Source organism: Neolamprologus brichardi, chromosome 15, assembly GCF_056152115.1.
Source record: "Neolamprologus brichardi isolate AB-2024 chromosome 15, ASM5615211v1, whole genome shotgun sequence".
In the NCBI taxonomy this organism is placed as follows: domain Eukaryota; kingdom Metazoa; phylum Chordata; class Actinopteri; order Cichliformes; family Cichlidae; genus Neolamprologus; species Neolamprologus brichardi.
Genome location: NC_142118.1, coordinates 25,629,209 through 25,650,703, shown reverse-complemented (window position 1 = coordinate 25,650,703; position 21,495 = coordinate 25,629,209). Strand labels below are relative to the sequence as shown.

Here is a 21,495-nt window from a genome sequence, read left to right as displayed (position 1 = left end):
AACCACTTCTTAATAAATATCGACTGCTGTAGGAGGTCTGCCCAATCTTGAAAAGGTATTACTAGGTCATCCATCTTCCATCCGTCTTCTGTGGTACGTGCCTCAGCTCTCTCAAACTAAAAGTTATCCTTTTTTTTGCAATAGGTCTAGGCTGCTGAGGGATTCCCATGATGCACTGGGTGTTTCTTCTTCACTCACTGTGTCTTAATAGACCCCTCTGCATTGAATCATATTTGTTATTAATCTCTGGCTCTCTTCCACAGAATGTCTTTGTCCTGTCTTCCTCCCCTCAATCAGTTGGTTTCTTCTTACTGTTAAAAGGACGTTTTTCTTTCCCACTCTCACCAAAGTGCTTGTTCATTGGGGGTCATTTGATTGTTGGGTTTTCTCTGTATTATTGGAGGGTCTTTAATTTACAATATAAAGCACCTTTAAGTGACTGTTGTTGTGATTTGGTGCTGTATAAATAAAACTGAATTGAGTTACCACATGTAACTGAGACTGTGTGTAATGTTTTTTAAGTGTATGGTAATTTGAAATGCAGCATTTCTATCAGCTCACCAAACATTAGCAAACACACAAACTGTGTGCAGTTTGTCTCACAGTGTGTTGCAGCTGCTGTATTTCACAGGGAGAGAAAAGCAAGATATGGGCAGAACTTTGTGCCATCAGAAACTGAATTTGAATAAGTTAAATTCGAATTTGAATTGCTCAGATTGAATGAATTGTAACTTGAATAAATGCTTTTTTAAAACTGAATTTGAATTAGCTTAATTGGAAATTCAGTGTATTCATTTGAAAATGATCGTCACTAAATTGAAATTGAATTTTATATTTTGAAAATGAATTCATTTGCTTTGAAACTATTTTATCATTTAAAAATGTAGCTCCCGAATAATTTCATTTTCACTTCTCAGCATTCAGTTTCAGTTCTACAATTCAATTTCAGTTTTAGAATTCATTTTTTGGGGACTTACATCCCATATTAGATATTGTTGACCTCCAACTGCACAGAGAATTTAGAAATGTAATTATTGACAAGAGTGAACGAGCACTGATAGTGTAATCTACAGCTGTGGCCAAATGTTTAGAGAATGAGAAGTGTTGTTGTTGTTGGTTTTTTGTTTAGTTTAGTTTAGTTTTTTACAAAGTTTGCGACCCTCCGTCATAGTTATATATCATATTATAGCACTTCAAACAGAGATGATCCAGTAATGCTGCACTAAAGAATTTGACTAACTATTCACTGTAGCTAAAGTTATTAAGTTAGCTAAAGAGTTTGGATGCAGTGTAACACATATATGAACCTAAAATACAATGGTTTGGACATTCTTTTGTACATTTCCCTACTGTAGGAGTCTCTGCAAGCCTACGGGGCTCTGAGAGGGTACAAGATGACAACTTTGGAATTCAACTGGAAACAGTCGATCACGCTAAATTAGCGTTTTTAGCTAACAGCTACAATAAGCATAAAAGTTACTGTACGGCTATCATTTGTTAACATGACACTTGTTCTTTTAAATGTAATACATTTATTACCAACCTGAAAGTTTATCCGGTAGTCATTTGACATGATGAACATTTTAATTTAAAATTTTTCAAATTTCAAAACATTTTAATTTTAGTTTTGAAAAGCATTTATTCAAGTTACAATTCAGATTCAATCTGAGTAATTCAAATTCGAATTTAACTTATTTAATTCAGTTTTTGATGGCACAAAGTTCTACCCATAGAAAGAGCTAACTTCACTCGGAGATGGAAAAAATAAGAAAGGCAGGACAGGAGATGAAGAAGAGAGCTTAGATTTAAAGGGAAGGACTGCTCATTTAAAGCTCAAATGTAAGTCCTCATGTTTTAAACTCTGTACATGTGACATTATGTTTTTTTATAGTGTAAAACCTGCTTCTAAACAAAGTGAGGAAGACTAACTATGTTATTTAAAGGCTGCATGAAAATCCTCTGCAGGTTAGTGCAGGATAAACAGGTTAGTTTGCTGCACTGTGAAGGATTTACAGTAAAGAACAGTGTGTGACTGGTGCACAGTTGCTGTGGTTTCATGGTCACAGTTAGCTTACATCAAGTGTAGCAGAGATTCATATGAATTTTAGCTGATGATGGTTGTATAGTGTCTAATATAAAGACAGCACAAACAGTGTACTGCCAGTGTAGAGGATGAAATCAGCCAGGACAACTCAGGGAACATCTGCTAACTTAAGTTGTGTACATCCACAAAGAGCAGCAGGTCAGCTGATCACAGCCTGTACATTAAGAAAATCTAGTGAAGCTGTCAATAGAAATTACTGTTAGTTATGATTATTTCCCTCACACCAGACATTACAACCCCCCCTCCCCCCACCTGCTGAATCCACTGTAACCCCTAACTGTGCACATTTTACTGTTTAGAGGTAAAGTCACCCTTCTACAATGGAGGAAACAGAAAATAGAAATATTTTTTATTTTCCCTTTTCTCTGCTCATGTTCTGTTCATGTTAACAGATTCAAGTTGAGTTCATTTATTAAAATTAAATATTAAAATTTAAATTTAGACTGAAATAAGATTTGTATTTCCATCTACTATTATTATTTTATTACATTAATATAGCACAGAGTTCAGTTAGATTTGGATAAAACAGCTGGTAGAAACGTCCTCCAAGAAGACACTTTTTCTTTCATATTTTGAATACATTTCAGAGCCAGTACTTCCACTTTTACTGGAGTATTATTAAACATGATTAAATACTGGACTGAATGAATAAATATTTGTCTGAGTGTCATCTTCCTCTCTCCCAGTCAGACCCAGCAGATTCCTCTGCTCTCATGTTTAAACCAGTAAACGTTACCAGCTAAACAGATGTTCACCTGCTCAATGATTCCTAAACCCCAAAAATTGTGTCCCAAAGAATGTTTCACAATAAGAGAAACAAAGCATCTCTACTACTGAAACATAAGAATGGTTTTATTTTGAAATGGATGCAGGAAATGTAGTTTCTGTAAATAGAGGACGTTTAAGAGGAAGTGAGTACATGTACACTTCAGGAAAAAGGATAATTAAATACTCAAATACAGGAAGTCTTTAGACCAGAATACATCAGTACTGTCTCCTCTGAAATACTATAATTTCTCATATATTACTATTAATATTAACGTATTTCTGTTACTGTTAATAATATCCTCAGTATGTCATAAGTCAGTATATCAACATCTTGCAAATAAGCTGAAGTTAGTGCCTGGCAGTGTGGTGCAGAGCAGGCGGTGGTGAACATGAAGGAGATGAAGATATCGACCAGTTTCTGCACTGATTTCTAGCAGCTTCATATTCGAGCTCGTCAAACATCACTTTGAGCTTGCTGCGTTCAGGTGATTAAAGCAGCAAAGCTCTGAACAGCGTCACTGACAAACATCACTGCTGGAAGCTGGTCAGAGGAAGAGGAGCTAGGTCATGTGAACGAGGCCCAGAGGACATCAGACTGCAGAAGAGCATTTCTTCTTCTGATTGGCTGATTTTTGGAATGTTTCTGATCCTACATGTGTCATGTACATGTTTTTAGATGTCCTCACTAGGATATGAAAATGACTTTGTGTGTGTGTGTGTGTGTGTGTGTGTGTGTGTGTGTGTGTAGGTGTGTGTGTGTGTGTGTGTGTGTGTGTGTGTGCGTGTCTCTGTTTATGTGTCTGTGTGTGGGACAAACATAACGCCTCCTCAGACGTATTTAGTGCCGATGCTTCAGGAAATCATTCCTGCCGTTCTTTATGTGGCAGGTGAGCACACCATTCACAAAATACACCATGACCTGGTTTCCGATGTTCCATTTAGCTCTTCCTTTGTAATTCCTCTCCCATCACACTGTTTTTCTGCTTTCCAGCTCCCCTCGGTTACTGATATCTCAGATCTCATCTGTAAGTCAAAACGTTCTACTTGTCATCTAGATCCCATTCCTATAGTTTTGGTTAAGGCATGTCTACCTTCTTTGCTTCCCCTAATATCTGCCATAATCTATTCTTCACTTACCACTGGAACTGTTCCTGCTTCCCTCAAAATTGCTGCCATCACCCCAATATTGAAAAAAACTGGTCTAGATCCAAGTAATTTTGAGAATTTTTGGCCTATTTCCAATCTACCGTTCCTTTCAAGAATTCTTGAAAAAATAGTTGCCACACAACTCCACTCACATTTAACTAATAATAATCTGTATGAACAGTTCCAGTCTGGTTTTTGCTCCTCCCATAGCATCGAAACAGCACTTAAAATAACCAGTGATCTTCTTATAGCAGCTGACTCCGGTTTACTTTCCATCCTTATTCTCCTCGATCTGAGCGCTGCTTTTGACACTATTTCTCACTCCATTCTTCTCAGTAGGCTACTGAGAAGAATGGAGTCTCTCCATTCTTCTCAGTAGTCTCTCCCATACTCCACTAGCCTGGATTAAATCGTACCTGACTGATTGCACTCAGTTTATTCAACTCCTTTACTTCTCAGCCCTTTCCTCCGACCACTGGCGTGCCCCAGGGATCTATCCTGGGGCCCCTTCTTTTCATTATCTACTTTCTACCGCTCGGACACCATCCATCCATCCATCTTCATCCGGTTTATCCGAGGCCGGGTCGCGGGGGCAGCAGCCTAAGCAAAGAGGCCCAGACCTCCCTCTCCCCAGCCACCTCCTCCAGCTTATCTGGGGGAACACCAAGGCGTTCCCAGGCCAGCCGAGAGATATAATCTCTCCAGCGTGTCCTGGGTCTGCCCCGGGGCCTCCTCCTGGTGGGACATGCCTGGAACACCTCACCCAGGAGGTGCCCAGGGGGCATCCTTGTCAGATGCCCAAACCACCTCAGCTGGCTCCTTTCGATGTGGAGCAGCAGCGGCTCTACTCTGAGCCCCTCCCAGATGGCCGAACTTCTCACCCTATCGCTAAGGGAGAGGCCAGCCACCCTTCGGAGGTAGCTCATTTCCGCCGCTTGTATCCGCGATCTCGTTCTTTTTTTTTTTTTTTTTTTTTTGCCTGTCCCATTTGGTTCTTTAGCCGTCAGAATTGTTGTCTGAAGACCAACAAGGATACCCAATGGATTTATTTTTCCAAATGGATCATCATGGCATTGCCGTATTGGTCCATTTGATCGACCTTTGTTTTTATTATTTATTTTATTTTATTTTCAGTTGTTACAGACGGGACAGACATGAGTGAGGGATAGGAAAGGGAGAAAGAAAGAGGAAGGAAAAGAAAAACAGAAGGGGAGAGGGACAGTGAGAAAGGGGGGGAAAAGAATATCTCCGGGATCACCTGTTGAGAGAAAAAGAATAGAAAACAAGCAAAAAAAAACAAAAAAACAAAACAAAGCAACATACCATACACAACACCATCGCATTAATCTAGCTAAGTGTAAACAGCAGTAAATACTAAATATTGAATGTTGTTGTGCAGCACGCAGGACAGACAGCGGACAATGTGCTTTGAAGTAGCAGCCAAGAAAGGTGTGATTTAAGTCTACAAACAGTGAACACCTGTGTGCACACCTGTGTGGGTCAGCGCGCTTGTATTCAAATGGTTTCCCCATGTAATGGTCTGCAAGAGGATGTAGAGAGCCATAGCCCTGTCCCTCAGGGCATGAAGCAGGCATGGAGGAGATCCAGGCCCCAGACATCCAGAGGTCCCAGAGTGCAAGAGCCCAAGGAGGACCACCGGAGGGGTATCCGTGCCACCTTCATGGGAAGGGCTGAGGATACCCAGACGAGGGGTCACCCAGTAGCCACCGGGCAGAAACTAGAGGGGGCTGCACCGGCGTGCCCGCCGGCTCCGCCGGCAGCCAGCTGTGCCAGAGTGAACCGAGCCGCAGGCACAGAGGCCAGAGGCCCGAGGGCCCTCCGCGCCCCGGAAGAGTTCTTTCGGTCACTACCCACAGCTCGTGGCCATAGGTGAGGGTAGGGACGTAGATCGACCGGTAAATTGAGAGCTTCGCTTTTACACTCAGCTCCCTCTTCACCACGACGGACCGGTGCAGCGTCTGCATTACTGCAGCTGCAGCCCCAATCCGTCTGTCGATCTCCGGCTCCCTTCTCCCATCACTCGCGAACAAGACCCTGAGATACTTGAACTCCTCCACTTGGGGCAGGAACTCATCCCCGACCCGGAGTGGGCACTCCACCCTTTTCCGGCTGAGAACCATGGCCTCAGATTTGGAGGTGCTGATCCTCATTCCTGCTGCTTCACACTCGGCTGCGAACCGCTCCAGTGCGAGCTGGAGGCCCTCACCCGATGAAGCCAACAGAACCACATCATCCGCAAAAATCAGAGATGAGATTCTGAGGCCACCAAAGCAAAAGCCCTCCGCCACTTGGCTGCGCCTAGAAATCCTGTCCATAAAAATTATGAACAGAACCGGTGACAAAGGGCAGCCCTGGCGGAGCCCATCACCCACCGGGAACGAGTCCGACTTATTGCCGGCAATGCGAACCAAGCTCTTGCAACGGTTGTATAGGGATCGAATGGCCTGTAGCAATGGGCCAGACACCCCATACTCCCGCAACACCTCCCACAGGACACCCCGAGGGACACGGTCGAATGCCTTCTCCAAGTCCACAAAACACATGTAGACTGGTTGGGCAAACTCCTATGCACCCTCAAGTATCCTCGAGAGGATGAAGAGCTGGTCCAGTGTTCCGCGACCAGGACGAAAACCGCATTGTTCCTCCTGTATCCGAGGTTCGACTAGCGGACGAACTCTCCTTTCCAGCACCCTGGCATAGACTTTCCCGGGGAGGCTGAGGAGTGTGATCCCCCTGTAGTTGGAACACACCCTCCGGTCCCCCTTCTTAAAGATGGGGACCACCACCCCGGTCTGCCAGTCCAGGGGTACTGCCCCTGATCTCCACGCAACATTGCAGAGGCGTGTCAACCAAGACAGCCCTACAACGTCCAGAGCCTTCAGGAACTCGGGGCGGACCTCATCAACACCAGGGGCTCTGCCACCAAGGAGTTGTTTAACTGCCTCAGTGACCTCGCCCCTGGAAATTGGCGGGTCATTCCCCTCATCCCCAGACTCTGCTTCCTCCTAGGAAGACGCATCAGTGGGATTAAGGAGGTCCTCGAAGTATTCCTTCCACCGCCTGACAATTTTCTCAGTCGACGTCAGCAGCGCTCCGCCAGCACTATACACAGTGCAGGTAGAGCACCGCTTTCCCCTCCTGAGACGCCTGACGGTTTGCCAGAATCTCTTCGAGGCAGTCCGAAAGTCTTTTTCCATGGCCTCTCCAAACTCCTCCCACACCCGAGTTTTTGCTTCAGCCACTGCCCGAGCCGCATTCCGCTTGGCCTGTCGATACCTGTCAGCTGCCTCCGGAGTCCCACAGGCTAACCAAGCCCGATAGGACTCCTTCTTCAGCCTGGTGGCTCCCTTCAACTCTGGTGTCCGCCATTTGGTTCGGGGATTACCACCACGGCAGGCACCAACCACCTTGCGGCCGCAGCTCAATGCAGCAGCTTCGGCAATGGCGACGCTGAACATGGTCCATTCGGACTCAATGTCCCCCGCCTCCCTCGGAATGCTGTTGAAGCTCTGCCGGAGGTGTGCGTTGAAGATCTCGCGGACTGGGGCCTCTGCTAGTCCTTCCCAGCACACCCTCACTACGCGTTTAGGTGCACCAGGTCTGTCCAGCGTCCTCCCCCGCCACCTGATCGAACTCACCACCAGGTGGTGATCAGTTGACAGCTCAGCCCCTCTCTTTACCCGAGTGTCCAGAACATATGGTCACAGGTCTGGTGATACGATTACAAAATCGATCATCGACCTACGGCCTAGAGCGTCCTGGTGCCACGTGACTTATGGACACTCTTATGTTCGAACATGGTGTTCGTTATGGCCAAACTGTGATTAGCACAGAAGTCCAATAACAAAGCACCGCTCGGGTTCAGATCAGGGAGGCCATTCCTCCCAATCACGCCCCTCCAGGTCTCGCTGTCGTTACCCACGTGAGCATTGAAGTCTCCCAGCAGGACAACAGAGTCTCCAGGTGGAGCACCTTCCAGCACCCCCCCCCCCAGGGACTCTAAGAAGGCTGGGTACTCCGAACTGCCACTCGGCGCATAAGCGCAGATGACAGTCAGGACCCATTCCCCGACCCTAAGGCGCAGGGAACAAACCCTCTCGTCCACCGGGAAAAACCCCAACGTACCGGCAGCAAGCCGAGGGGATATTAGAATACCCACCCCAGCCTGCCGCCTCTCACCAGGGGCAACTCCAGACTGAGACAGAGTCCAGCCCCTCTCCAGGAGACTGGTTCCAGAGCCCAAGCCATGCATAGAGGTGAGCCCGACTATATCTAGCCGGTACCTCTCAACCTCACGCACTAACTCAGGCTCCTTCCCCACCAGAGAGGTGACATTCCATGTCCCTATTGCCAGTCTTGGCAGCCGGGGGTCAGTCCGCCAGGGCCTCCGCTCCTGGCCGCCACCCGGCACACAATGCACCTGACCCCTATGGCGCCTCCTGCGGGTGGTGGGCCTGCGGGAGGATGGGCCCATGTCTCCTCTTCGGGCTGTGCCCGGCCGGGCCCCATGGACTAAGGCCCGGCCACCAGACGCTCGCCCTCGGGCACCCTTCCCGGGCCTGGCTCCAGGGCGGGGCCCCGGTAACCCTATCCCGGGCAGGGTAAACTGTTCCCTCGGTGTTCTTTTCATAAGGGTCTTCTGAATCGCTCTTTGTCTGGTCCCTCACCCAGGACCAATTTGCCATGGGAGACCCTACCAGGGGGCAAAAGCCCCCAGACAACATAGCCCCTGGGATCCCTGGGACACACAAACCCCTCCACCACGATAAGGTTGCGATTCACGGAGGAGCCACTCGGCTCGCTCGGACACATTTTTTGTAAATACAATATTCAGTTTCACTGTTATGCCGATGACACCCAGCTTTATCTGTCCACTAAACCTGATTCTGCTCTTCCCCCATCCTCCCTCACCATTTGTTTAGCCGGACTAAATTCATGGTTCTCTTCTAATTTTCTCAAACTCGATAGTAATAAATCCGAGCCTCTCTTGGTAGGCACTAAATCAACATTATCCAGAACCAACAGTTTCTCTGTTACTATCAATAACTCGCCGGTCTTCGTTGCTTCCTCTGTGAAAAGCTTGGGTGTCATCCTCGACAGTACGCTATCTTTCAATTCACACATTAATAATGTTAGTCGATCTGCATGTTTTCAATTGCGCAACATTAATCGTCTCCGACCTTTTCTCACCCCACATGCCACTGTCATTCTTGTCCATAGCCTTGTTACTTCTCGGATTGATTATTGTTATTCACTTCTTTTTGGTCTTACTCAAAAATCTATCCACAAGCTCCAACGCGTCCAGAATTCTGCTGCCCGTATTATCACCAGGTCCCGTTCTACCCACCACATCACTCCTGTCCTGCAGCAGCTTCACTGGCTCCCGGTCAAATACCGTATCAATTTCAAAATACTCTTGTATACATTTAAGGCTATTCATCATCTCTCTCCTCCATATCTCTCTGATCTGGTTCGGATCACCGCCCCATCTCAGTGTCTTAGATCCTCTTCTTCCCTTTCTCTCTCTGTCCCCTCCCACCGTCTTGCCACCATGAAGAGCAGGGCTTTCAGCTGCTCTGCTCCTCGACTCTGGAATCCCCTATCTCTCTTCCTTCTCTCTCTTTAAGTCCCAACTCAAAACTCACTTGTTCAAAATAGCTTATCCCACATAACCTCTCCACTCTGCTATTTTAAATTTGTTTTATGTCTTATGCTTTTATGATTGTGTAAACTGTTTGCTTTTATGTTGCTTTTATTATTCTACCTTGTACAGTGTCCTTGAGTGTTCTGAAAGGCGCTTTCAAATAAAATGTATTATTGTTATTATTATTATTACCTGTTGGACATTAGAGTCCACTCACAGATTTCTGTCTTCTCCTCTGCAGGCTTCCAGACACCAGCCAATCAGAATAAAGCAGAGCCCCGCTGCACAGCTCTCGACAATTTCTAATGATATATGGTGCGTCCAAATTAAGGGGCAGCATGCTTCGAATGCCGCATTTGTAGGCAATTACGTCACAGTGACATGACGAAGGCTATCCAAATTCGAAGACTCTTCCAAATGCGGCAACAAATGCATCCTCCTTTTCCCCAGATTTGAAAGATGGGTTGGGTATCCTTCGTGGCACACCCTATCCCAGAAATCATAGTACAGCCTAACCAATTCCAGTTTCTAACAATGGCAGCAGCTACTTAGTTTTAATATTACTCTTTCTGGGTCACAAAATAAATTTTTAAGATATTTTCACGTGAGAATGTACGTGTGTAAACTTCAAATACATGCTCAATTTATCAAGACATCACATATTTGCAAAAGTGCTCCGATGATTTCGGAGACGTCTGCTACCCACCAGCTCGATAGCTGACTGGGAGGTTAAGGCTCACTAGAGCCGGAGAGAACACCGGACTCCCGGCAAATCGTTTTCAGACCCCCGCAGTCTTCAAATAGTCAAATAGATAAATTAGAATGTTATTGGGTTTTTTTTTCAGTGTTTTATTTGTTCTTGAGTAAATTGGTTTGGCTGAGATTAAAGTTATAGTTTACACACAGCTGAATAAATATCAAACAGAAGTGTGAGATGAGCTTTCGAAGGACCCGCCCTACATTGACTGGTTAGGTTGGGTCCTTCGAAACATGCTGCCCCTGAATTTGGACATAGCCGTTGTGTTTGCTGCTCTGTCCTTCATCATGGGCTCCAGCAGCACCTTTCACAACAAAATACTTGTTTGCATTAGGATGAAATAGAAGGCTAGCATACAGGAAACACTGCTCACATCCTGAACTACTAACATCATGCGGTTAGTAGTCCCATCTGATTCATCTTGTTGTCAATCCATTTGACTTTGACCTTGGAGAAGAACGGAGGACTGTAATTGGTGGAGACGTCACCGTGGCGATTCTCCTCCACACTGCGTCTGATAGAGCGAGTGTCAGCAGCTGAGAGGCCAATTTTAAGAGACAGGAGAGCCAAGACATGCCGCTAAGAAAGAGACACAGACACACAGGGTTACAGCAGTCAGCTGTGAGAGGCATTGTTAGGGTTAGAGTCATGCCAGACACGATAACAGGTGATAACGAATGATAACGAACACGATAACTAGAACAATAATGAATGATAATGAATGATAATCAACAATAATGAAAAAAAATGAATGATAATCAACAATAATGAAAAAAAATGAATGACAACAAATAATAACGAACAACAATGAAAGAAAATAAATGATACCGAACAATACCAAATGATGACGAATGATAATGAAAGAAAGAAAATGAACAATAATTAACAATAAAAAAGATAGCGAATGATAATGAATGATAATGAAAGCAATAACCAGAACGATAACAATGATAACAAAGATAACAAACACTAACGAAAGATAACAAACACATAACTAGAATGATAACAAACGCAATAACTAGAACTATAACAAACAATGACAAACGATAACAAATGATAACGAAAGAAAATGAATGATAACGAACGATAATAAAGACAACAAACACAATAATTCGAAGGTCATTCGAAAGAATGATAACAAAGATAACAAACACTAACGAGACATAACAAACACAACAACTAGAGCGATAACGAACTATAACAAACACGCAAGTAGAACAGTAACAAATGATAATGAAACACGATAACTAGAATAATAACAAACAATAACGGACGAACGCGTTATTGTTTGTTACCGCGATACCTAGAAGTGAGAAAGTAAAATTTATTTATACGGCACTTTTCATAGATAAAAATCGCAGTGCTTCACAATAAAACCACAAATATAAATAAAATAATATAAAACAAGGGAAAAAAGTAATTAATAGCTTGTTTGTAGAAAAATGTCTTCAGCTACATTTTAAAAGAATGATAAAGAATGATAAATGATAATGAAACAAAATGATTGATAACGAACAATAACAAACGATAACAAAGATAACAAAGATAACGAACATGACAATTAGAACGATAACAAACTATAACAAGCGATAGCGATTGATAATGAACGATAACAAAGATAACAAACATGATAACTAGAACAACAACAAATGATAAGGAAAGATAACGAACGCTAGAATGACAACAAACAATAACGAACTATAATAAACAAGGTAACTAAAAGTATATAAGTAAAATTTATTGATATATAGCAACTTTCATAGATAAAAAGCACAGTGCTTCACAATAAAACCACAAATAAAAATTAAATAATAAAAATACAAAAATACAAAAATAATACAAAACAATGGAAAAAAGTAATTAATAGCTTGTTTGTAGAAAAATGTCTTCAGCTGCTTTTTAAAAGAGTCAATGGAGTCTATGTAGCATAATGACAACGGAAGAGAATTCCACAGCCCTGGTGCCTGTGTCCGATCCCCACGTGTTTTCAATCTAGTACATGGGAGCAATAGTATCTTCTGACCAGAAGATCGAAGTGCTCAGGAACAAGCACGAGGTTTCAACAGGTCAGAGATATACTGGGGAGCGTCACCGTTTTGAGCTCTAAAAGTTAAAACTAAAATTTTAAAATGAAACCTAAAATTTACTGTCAAACAATGAAGAGAAGCCAAAACTGGAATATGTGACCTCTTGCTAGTGCCAGTTAAAAGTCTTGCCGGAGCACTCTGTACAGTCTGAAGTCAAGCAAAAGCTGATTTGTTGATACAAGTAAAAAGACCATTACAATAATCCAAATGAGAAAAAATAAATGCTTGAATAATCATCTCAAGTTCTGCCTTTGACACCAGTAGTCTGAGTTTAGAAATGTTTCTGCCATATTTGACCCATGCCAGGGTCAAACATAGCAGAGAACCTTCCAGCAGCATCTTGGTTTATAATCCACCTTCGGATCATTAGTTGAGGAGGTGAAGGATCCAAGTAAAATGGCAAATTAAAAAATATGTAGCTATGGTCACTCACATGCACATCCTCCACACATACATAATGTATATTTAAACCCAGAGAGAAAACAAGATCCAGTATGTGGCCCTTTCTATGTGTGGGGCCAGAAACATGCTGCCTAAAGTTAAAAGACACTGTGACAGCAATGAGCTCAGCAGCAGCATTACAGAATGCTTCATCAATATGAAGGTTTTAATCTCCCACTATTACAACCTTCTCCAATTTAATGATGGATGTCAGAAGGTCGTTAAATTCAGTTAGAAAGACCCCAGCAGGTCCAGAAGGTCAATAGATTAAAATAAAATAAAAGTTTTTCAGAGAACAAACCTTCATCATCTGTGACTCAAATGAAGAAAATGAGTCCAAGGTCATCAGCCTGCACATAAATCTGTCCTGGTAAACAGAAGCAAGGCCTCCACCACATCCCAAAAGATGCAGAGTTCCGATGACGGAGCAGCCAGCCGGGCAGATTTTATTCAAGTGGACGTAAACCTTATTTTGCTGCCATGTCTCAGTCAGATACATAAACTCTAGAGACTCTAAATAAAGAGACTGTTTAGAATAAATTATTTGTTAGTTATGGAACGAACGTTAAGCAGGGCGAACTGAGTTGATGACAGTTGATCTGCGAAATCAACAGCTGACTGCAGCGGCACTTGAATTAAAAACCTATGCACACCTGTGTGCCTGTCGGGCGGTACTGTGACACCAGAGCTGGGGGAAACAGCGATCGATGAACGGACATAGACAGACACAGGGTGAGCATACTGCTTTTGAGCCATGGGGCCCAGGTCCCAGGCAGCAGGGTAACATCCCAACCAAATGTCAGGAGAGGAACTGGTTTCAGGCACCCTGGAGTCTCCCCACAGACAAGAAGCTAGCCTCCGGCTTCACCTGGATGCTGGGCCTCATTCCCCCTTTCTGTCTCTTAGGGGTGAGAGTCCTGTGGGTTGTGCACAGTAGCGCGCACTCAGGTAAGGAACACACCAGAGGATGAGGAAAAGTTTTTTCTGTAGCTGTCCCAGCTGTCACAGTAGCTCTCCATTTAATTTTTAATGTTTAACAGTGTATCCCGATCACAAATTAAAGCAGCAGAAGCAAAGTCAGAACACAAAAGAGCAAAAATAACATTACAAATGACGATTGACGACAATGAAAAACTACATCGTTGCTTCCAGCAAACTGCAGCAGTGGCAAAGCCGAACACAGGCGCCATCTTGCCACTCATTGACACATTAAGAACACTTCAGCAGACACACCTTATAATTGTTAATGTGTTGAAGGTTCAGCACATTAATAATGAATTAGAACCGCCATGTTGGTTTGTGTTACAGGAAGTCATCGTAATTGGACAAGAGGGTGGAGGGTTAACCTGGTGGAGCATTAGCTAATGCTAGGTAGCTTGTTTACATCACAGACACAGATACCTACTAATCAGTATCATCCAAATAAAACGCAAAATCTGGACCTCAGCCTTCCTGGACAGTCTGTTAGCACAATAACCTCACAGCAGCCGTATTATTGGTCACATGATGTTATTAAAAATGACAAAAGGCTCCAACAGCACAAACATGGTCCAGAGGTCCAGTTCAGGTGAAGCTAGCAGACAACTAGCAGCTACAGCCACCTCTGTCGCCATCCACCTGTCAGTCACGCGCCACGCCCCTAATAATGCAAACTTTAAGCCTAAATACAGTTCAGAGGAATAAAGCAGAGGAAGCCTAGTCAGGCAGTCAGTATTTTTCCACTCGTGTTACACAAATGTGATACATGAACCCCACCTAGTTGCACCCACCATCTGACATGGGAACCAGGTGATTCTCCCACAGAGGGTCAAAGTCAGAGAGTCAGAGTTTGAGTAACACTCCTAATGCACAGCACGACTGCAGGGAGGCAGCACAGGTGAGCACAGGACGCCTGTCTGTTAGGTGTCAGGTGTCAGTGAGCTGAAGGTGAACTCAACAAAGCTTCATTAAATATTAAGCAAAGTTAGAAAACATAATCTGACACCAAGCCTAAACTCTGACTCCCTGGTGGTCACTCACTGTAATACTGTAGCACTGTAACCTTTTACCCTATCTTCATTTAAGACTGACAGGTTTTTACGCTCTCCTCTGGACCGTGTTTGTGCTGTTGGAGCTTTCTCATCATCTCTTGACCAATAACATGGCTCCTGTGAGGTTACTGTACTAACAGAGCAAGAAGGCAGAGCTCCAGCTTTCATTAAATTCTGTCTTTTATTTCCTGTCTGCTGTTTTCAGTCACTGAGGTTTTATTTTCACAGTGTTGTAGAAATGAAAGAGAACAGAAAGTGATCACAGTGGATGACAGATAAAGTCCTGATACAGAGACGAATGTTTCATCTGATGTTTACTAAATAACTCTAATTTCTAATTTCATGCACAAATTACTGCTGCTCTGCCCTGATGTGGGGATCACAAAGGACGGGGAGGGAGCCGGTGTGATGGATCAGGGGAAACTCGGCCAGCGTGATGTGTGCAGACTCAGAGGAAGGTCTGCAGGCTGAGGCCTTACATAAGCTGTGAGCATGAAGGGGACCCAGCAGGACCTCCCACCGGATCAAAGATTAAAGCAGGGAAACTGAACCCCGCATTGAAAGCTCTATTGATGGTTCTAATCCTCATCTTATGCTCCCTGCTCCTCGTTATTTCATTAAACGTGTCGACGGACTTGGTTTTTATAATCTCTGTGTTTGGACAAATGAGTGAAGAAAGCTTTGGCTGCTCGCTCAGTTGTTTTCTTCCACTCAGCTTCATTCATCAGGAAAGAACATGAAACAACATGACCTGAATGTTAACCAGGTGACATCACCAGCAGCCGCCTGATTAGATGAGTGACAGTCTGAATGAGTAGGGACTCAGACACAACACAATGAACCAGTCAAACATCACGTTCAGCTCAACATCTCTGAGTACTATAATCACTAGAACAAATCAGCGTTTGTCATCATTTCACCGTTTGCTAACAGGAAGAATCTGCCTGTTAACGATGTCAAAGTACTTTCAAATTACAAAGTACTTTAAAGTATTTTCAGACATACTTTGAGATACTTTAAAGTAGTCTGAAGTAGGGATGGGTACCGGTATCCGGTGCCATTATGGCACCGGTTCTGACATAAATGGTAGTAACCAAACCGAAAAGCAGCACGCATTTCGGTGCTTTTTTTTTTCCTGAGATGTCATACACCTTGGATTCTAGCCAAACATTTAACCTTTGCAAGGATAGTAGGCGTGCCCAGGTACTTACATTCCTTTAGAGCTACAGATTAAAAATGCCCAAGGCGAAGCGGTGAAAAGTCTGGCTGTACTTCACAGCAAAAGATGCAAACTCAGCAGCCTGCAACAAGTGCTTTAAGGTGATACTGTGCAAAGGAGGTAACACCTTGAATCTGACGACCAATCTGGTGACACGTAGCGGGTTTTTTTAAAAGCCGAGAAATGCACCGAGTTAGCAACATCCCCCAAGAACCCGAAGAGGAGAGTCCTGGCCCCTAGCCCTGCCAGTGTAGCAGAAATGATGAAGGATGATGATGGCAGCAGCAGCCGTTCTTCTCTGTGTGAGTAGCTTAATGTTGTTTGTGTGTAATTTACGTTGAGTACGCTAACCACGTTATTAAATTAATGCATATAAGGTGAACTAGCAAACACCGTCGTAGTTACATGCAGCCATCTTCTTGTTTGATGTCAAATGCTCCCTTCACCCTGGCCAAAAAGGCTAAAATGACCAAAGAAAGTGGAAAACAGCTAAACATGAGAGGTTTTTGGACAGAGTTTGTGTTTTTTCCATTGTTTAAGCACTTCTTCCAGCCAAGAGTGATACCATATATGCCCTATAGCTGCAGAAAAGGCTAACATTGTTGTTTCTTTACAAAAAAAAAACAGCTAAACATGAGAGGTTTTTGGACAAAGTTTGTGTTCTCCATTCTTTACGCACCAGTTTGAGCACCGGCACCGTTTCAGAAGTACAAGTTTGGCACCGGTATTGGATAAAAACTAAATGATACCCATCCCTAGTCTGAAGTGCTTTGTGACATACTTAAATGTGTATTTTGATGAATTGTGTTGTACCTGAGGTCGGGGAAGTTCCGGGCCAGAGTGACGAGTTCCAGCTGAATGCTGGCAGGATCCTGCAGACGGAGGATCTCTGCAAGTTTGCATACTATCTCGCAGAGCCACGAGGCCTTGCTGCAGCCCTGAGGTAAAACAATGCACTGTCAGTTCTCTCAGTACTGCAAGAAAAAACTGCCTTGACTCTAAATGTCACAGTATGCACGACATCTCTCATTGTCCTTACTCAACAATCCAGTGGCTTCCTTTTTGTTTGTCCTTGTTACACCAATGTATCCTCCTACTTTATCTGTTCTGCACATAAATGAATTATTCTGATCCAGTGATGTTCACAGTAGACCTGTCCAAAAAACGATGTGGCCTTTATAGATAATTGGGAAACTTTTTGGGGACAGCATGTCACGGAAAAGAGGATCCAGGCACGGTTCTATTCAGAAGCAAGACAGTGCGTTTATTTACAGTGAGAAAAACAGGTAAGTCCAACAATACAATACAAAAGTGCAATCTCCAAACAGGGATCATCCTTTGCTCCCCGTGTGCTCCGTGCAGAGGCTCCTTGAGTGTGTGTGCTCCCCAACTCGATTCTCCACCCAACTCTCATGGAGGAAGAAGGAAATCCACAAAATCCACAATTAGCAAACTCGTTAGCCGAATAACAAAAGCACACTTCTCGCAAATACTTTACCAGTTTGGAGTAATAATCCCACATCGACTGTTGCCATGAGCCCAGGTTAAATACCTCCGACTGGCAAAGAAGGATGATTGCCAACAGGTAATCAGATGCAGGTGGGCCTGTGACAGCGAGAAGGGACTTTCAATGATGAAAGTCACCAGGTCACGCCTTCCCTATAGCGCGCACTTCCGTAAACACAGCTTCGAGGACAGGGGAGAGAGAGGGAGAAGCGAACACACACACACATACATAGACAAGCAGGGTCATCCGGGGAGGACCGTCCGACCGTGACAGTTCCCCCCCTCTAACGGGAGCCTCCGGGAGACCTGCTGTACTTGTCTGGATGCCTGCAGCCGAATTCTTTCATCATGCGATTATCGAGGCACCCAAGAACGTTCTTCCGGACCGTACCCTTCCCAATCCACCAAAAACTGAAAGCCCCTACCGCGACACCTGGAATCCATTATACGAGTAATGGAGTATGGCGGGGTGCTGTCGATAACCCGGAGGGCAGGCACAAACGGCTGGTCTGTACGGGCCTTATCTGAGAAACATGGAAGACGTTATGTACCTTCATAGCGGGCGGGCGGGCCAACTGGACCGTCACCGGGTTCAGGACCTCCTGGATAGAGAAGGGGCCCAGAGACCGAGGGGCCAGTTTCTTGGACCCAGTCCGAAGGGGAATGTGTCTGCTGGAGAGCCACACCTGCTGGCCGACCTGGTAGTCTGGGGTGGGGGTGCGACGGTGATCCGCCAGTGCCTTGTTACGCTCGGCCATTCTCAGGAGCGCTGCTCGGGTGGCCCGCCAGACCCGACGACAGCGTCTCAGGTGGTGCTTTACAGAGGGAACTGCCAACTCTCCCTCAGAGCTAAAGAGGAGGGGAGGTTGGTACCCCAGTGATGCCTCGAAGGGTGAGAGTCCGGTTGCCGATGAGGTGCTCGCGTTGTGGGCGTACTCCACCCAGGCCAATTGGTCGCTCCAGGTCGACTGGTTAGATGAAGCGACGCAGCGCAGCGTGGTCTCCATTTCTTGGTTTGTCTTTTCAGTCTGACCATTAGGTTGGGAATGGAACCCGGAGGACAAGCTGGGGGCTCCAGGGCAGAAGGAAGCTTGGGCAGAGCGATGAAGTGGGCGGCCAAAAACGGTCAATAATGGTTAGAATGGTGGTGTTACCTGAAGAGATAGGCAAGCCGGTGACGAAATCCAGGGCGATGTGCGACCACGTGCGTTTAGGAGTGGGCAACGGCTGCAGGAGGCCAGAGGCAGGTGAGTTGGAGGTCGCACACTGGGCAAATCGAAACATAGTTCTGGACATCAAGAATGAGAGAGGGCCACCAAAACAAACGTTGAAGGAGGGAAATAGTACGATATTTACCTGGGTGGCATGCGAACTTGGCGGTGTGTGCCCAGTGAATGACCTGACTTTGTGCCGCTGTCGGAACATACAGTTTTCCCTTCGGGCCAGTGCCAGGGTCAGGTTCCTGTCGCTGGGCGTCCCTGATCACCTTTTCGATCTCCCAGGTTAGCGCGCCCACAATGCAGGTGGGGGGCAGGACGGGTTTCTCCCTTTCATCCGCGTCAGGCTTAGTGTTCCTTGAGCCGGGCCAAGTGGTGGGGCGTGGTCTGCGGGGCGTGCAGGGAGGGCGGACGCACCTGCACGGCATCCGCAATCACGCCAGCCAGGTTAAAACACGGGGACTCAGGTGTGTGTGGGGTTGTGGTGTGTGGTGAGATGTAACTCCATAAAATGGCTCAAAACGCTGATCCCTGGACCCGCCGTGCCTTATTCTCGCCACAAAGACCCACCTGGCTTGTTGGGCGTTGAGGCACTTGGCTACCTGGAGGTATGCCAGATTTTTATGGTTTGTCCACACCACGAAAGGCTGCTCATTGCCCTCCAACCAATGCTGCCATTCCTTGAGAGCCAACTTGATGGCGAGCTACTCCTGATTACCCACATCATAATTCCTCTCAACCTGAGACAGCCTACGGGAGAAAAAAGCACAGGAATGTAGCTTGCCTTCGATCAGTTGGGAGAGTCGGACGTATCCACCTCCACGATAAAGAGGCCAGCTGAGGTACACCTGGACAAGGACCAGAGCTGAAGAGAACAGGTGCTTGAGCCGATTGAGCGCTTGCTGGGCTGCGGGACACCACTGGAAAGACAACTTAGGAGAAGTGAGGTTGGTTAGAGGAAGGGCTACCTTGCTGAAATCCCAGATGAAGCGGGGGTAGAAATTGGCGAAGCCTAAGAATCTCTGCAGCTCCCTGCAGGTTTTGGGAATTGGCCATTCCACTACGGCTTTGACCTTGGCCGCATCTGCTCGCAAATGCCCCTGTTTGCAAGCGGACAATGAATACCAGAAAAAAAAAACATTTGAACATGGAACTCACACTTTTCTGCCTTAACAAAGAGGCGATTCTCCAACAGGCGACGCAGGGCCAGATGTACATGGTTGATGTGCACTGTCTGGGTCCTGAAAAAGATCAGAATGTCATCCAGATACATGAAAACAAGATGGTTAATAAAGTCTCTGAGCACATCATTGATCAGGGCCTGGAAGACAACAGGGGCATTAGTAAGACTGAAAGGCATTACTAAGTATTCGAAGGTGGGTGTTGAAAGGTGTCTTCCATTTGTCACCTATGCGAATGCGTACCAGATGATAGGCGTTCCGAAGATCCAGTTTGGTGAACCAGGCCTCTAGAGTGTGACTAATTTGGTCGCAAATGTGACCAAATGTTTCAATGGTGCGACTAAAAAAAAAATCTTTGGTCACACCAGTGTGACCAAAAAAAAAAAAAAAAAAAATCTCTGTAACTCTCCGTGGGGTCAACTACAGACACACATTATGCCCCTATCGTGGACTAAACCAATCAGAGATAGTCAGGGGCGGGACCTCTCTGATTGGCCGTGGTCCAGTTGAAAGCGCAGGTGGATAGAGAGAGGTGAGTAGCTTGAATAAAGTGATATCGATTCATTAAATCCTGGATCGACTTTTAAATATAACTGTGTTTTGCCAGAAATGCCAGATTCTCAGATTAAAGCTCACAAAACTTTTTCAACAACCACCAAACAGTAAATAAGAGCAGGTAAACGGACTCCACACAAAGACGTAAACACAGAGTGGACCAGATGCATGAGAATCAGCTTTCTCTTTCTTGGCTTTCTCACCCGATGGCCTGTAGACGGACACGCTGTCGGAGCTCACCGATTCTGATGCGTCGGGTCCGCTCTAAGTTTTTATGTCTTTTTGCGCTAGATTCTGAGCTGCTTTTGTCTCTCTCCAACCAAAATTCACCGAGCCAGCAGCAAAAGAAGCAGCAAACTACGCTTTACATTTGATAAATGGCGTCATGAATTACCTCTTACTCTTGCTATTTTGCTTCCACCACAATAAAAATCACACTTCATGCACAGCTCACTCTCTCTCTCACTCTGTGTACTTCAAGAACAGTTTCCCATCTCAAATCTGTTTTCTGCATTATTCATTCGCTTATTACCCACCAGTCTAGCATTGTTTATAGAGTTGTTGGCCGCTGTCTTTTTTTTACTTAATGACCTCGGACAAGAAAGCCTAATTTCTGCTGTTCAATACTGAAGAAATGTCAACTTTTTAAAATTCTGCAAAATTGCAGAATATTGCAGAATATTCTTAAGGTTATCTGCTATAAAAAGCCAGGCCAGGAAAATCTCCTTCATGTTTTTCTGTGTTTTATTCTCAGTTACTTTCACAGTCATCTGCTGTGATGTTCACACTTCTGATGAAGTCTCACATGTATCAGTACTG

At 45.1% G+C, this 21,495-nt stretch overlaps 1 pseudogene; it reads right to left on the bottom strand.

Moving 5' to 3' along the window:
- The window catches only part of LOC102782143 (NACHT, LRR and PYD domains-containing protein 3-like), a 305,914-nt pseudogene that overhangs the window by 56,296 nt on the left and 228,123 nt on the right, over positions 1–21,495 (bottom strand).